This window comes from Rhamphochromis sp. 'chilingali' (assembly GCF_963969265.1).
Source record: "Rhamphochromis sp. 'chilingali' genome assembly, contig: SCAFFOLD_82, whole genome shotgun sequence".
NCBI classification, from domain to species: Eukaryota; Metazoa; Chordata; class Actinopteri; order Cichliformes; family Cichlidae; genus Rhamphochromis; species Rhamphochromis sp. 'chilingali'.
In genome coordinates, this window is record NW_027667083.1 from 30001 (window position 1) to 32500 (window position 2500).

The following is a 2500-nucleotide window of genomic DNA, read 5'->3' on the forward strand; positions in this document are numbered from 1 at the left end:
CTCTGTCTCTCTCTGTCAACACACACACACACACACACACACACACACACACACACACACACACACACACACACACACACACACACACCAAAGCACACAGACAGAAGCTGGTCACAACTGCTGTGCAACTGGGATTGAACCAGGGGGGCTCCCTCTGCTGGCTCAATGCGGTACAAAGTGTCTGAAGGAGTTATACCGGCGAAAATAACATCTTTCAATTGCATGTTTGGTCCACAGGATGGCGCCTAGCTGGCAAGTCCTGTACATTGCATATTAAAAGTTGTTGCAAGTGCACTCACATGTATTTTTTGTGTAAAAGAGACACACACACACACACACACACACACACACACACACACACACACACACACAAGCTGGTCAGCTGCTTTGCAACTCAATGCGGTACAAATCGACTTGTGTGCCTCTTTTTCTCTTTGGGTTTTCTGTGTGTTTTTTTAAATTTTTAAATCCACAGCAAGTGTCTCTCTCTCTCTGTCTGTCTCTCTGTCACACACACACACACACACACACACACACACACACACACACACACACACACACACACACACACACACACGCACACACACACACACACACACACACTCAATGGAGTATAAAATAAAGACCGGGGCAGTTCTCTCACTGGAGTCTCTTATAGTGGAGGCTGCCCTTGCTAGCAAGAAGTTCTGTGTGTTTCTCTTCTCTGAGTCTTTACTGAAGAAGTGTTTTATAACATTTTCCTTAACAACTGACATGTGTTTTTTGTGTAAAAGAGAGAGAGACACACACACACACACACACACACACACACACACACACACACACACACACACACACACACACACTCACACTCAGCGGCTCAGAGATGAGGGAAAAACAACAGAAATCAGGATAGATTTTAATGTCAGGAGATGCCCTGTGATGCTGGGGCCATTGTGTAAGATTGGAATGTGTACCAGTGGCTGGTGGGTGGTCCTTGAAGGTCCCGGGAGGAGGCGGCGAGGAGGTAGCGGGTGGCTGGGCTTGAGCTGTGGATCAGGAACGTCATTTATTCTGCGTGGCGCCGCGTGTGCCCTGTGCAGCTTCGATGTGTGCGGCTGACGCTCTGTGGTTCCTGTTCCTGTCATAAAAGGCCCTGTACAAGGGGAGAAGAAATGCATCATTGGTTACCAAAATAAAACAGTGTCTTTCTGCCTGTGTCATTCTGTTTGGTTTCTTTCAGCGTTTGTTTCTTAAATACACAGCAAGTGTCACTCTCTCTCTCTCTCTCTCTCTCTCTCTCTCTGTCTGTCACACACACACACACACACACACACACACACACACACACACACACACCAAAGCACACACACACACAAACACAGACACACACAGACACTGTGAGGTTTGCAGTGCAAAATTTGAATTTTAGTGCATGGTGATTTGTCTCCCTCCAGTGGCCCACGGCAGGTATGATGAGGCTTAAATGATAGGATAGGTTATGGGGAAAAAGCCAGGAGAGGATGGGACAAAAGTGGAATAACTGAAAAAGTAAGAGGTGTAGAGGGCTGATGTTGGTGTCTAGGTGGGGGTTTTGGTGGGTGCCGGACGCTGTGGCGAAGAGGCCACGCCGATGGCTTCTTCGGTTCTGGAGATATGGCGAATCGGACCAAAAAGGATGGGACAAAAGGGTCCCAGTCGGAGAAAGGAAGGTGCAGAGGGCCTGGTTCCACTGGCATTGCGTTGCCCGTGTGCGGGCGCATCCGCAGGTGCCCAACATGGCATGGTTCAGAGTACCTTTGCAGGAGGCTTAGGGATAGGTTAGGGGGTAATAGCCAGAATTTGACGGAATAAAATGGAATAACTGGGAAAGTAAGTGTCGTAGAGGGATGAAAGTTGTGTCTACGGGGGGGTTTCGGGGTGCTCCGGACACCCTGGTGAAGACCCCATGTCGATAGCACCAACGGTTCTGGACTTGGTGTAAATGGGTCCAAATTTGACGGAATAAAAAGGTCAAAGTGGCAGATAGGAGTGTCCGATCGGGCCGATTCCACCACCACTGTACTCAGCAGGCCCTGCCGGGTCGTTAGACACGCAGCATGGCAGGGATCGGTGACATAACATGTAGCAGTTTCCCTTCACAGAAGCGTCTGCAGCAGGTGGGTGGAGGAGGAGGCAGCAGAACCAGGCCTTTGGAGCACTGTGTCATCTCCTGGTCCTGATGCTTTGAATCTCCCTCTCTGTCTGTCTGTCTGTCTGTCACACACACACACACACACACACACACACACACAAGCTGGTCAAGTGCTGTGCAACTGGGATTGCACCTGTCGTCCACAGGAGGGCGCCTAGCTGGGAAGTCCAGTACATTCCATATTAAAGTTGTTGCAAGTGCATTTTTTGTGTAAAAGACAGACAGACAGACAGACACACACACACACACACACACACACACACACACACACACACACACACACACACACACACACACACTGTAAGGTCTGAAGTGCAAAATTTGAAT

The 2500-nt window shown here is 49.2% G+C and overlaps 1 protein-coding gene across 4 annotated transcripts in view; it reads right to left on the reverse strand.

Annotated features, from left to right (window-relative positions):
• The window catches only part of LOC308391457 (uncharacterized protein), a 29406-nt gene that overhangs the window by 14354 nt on the left and 12552 nt on the right, over positions 1 to 2500 (reverse strand). For 2 of the 4 annotated variants that reach the window (XM_080908021.1, XM_080908024.1), the window contains exon 11: positions 957 to 1135. The gene's annotated coding sequence lies outside the window, so the exon portion shown is untranslated. Of the gene's footprint in view, positions 1 to 956; positions 2236 to 2500 lie in introns of all 4 variants that reach the window. The other 2 variants (XM_080908023.1, XM_080908022.1) reach the window with 2 other exon arrangements.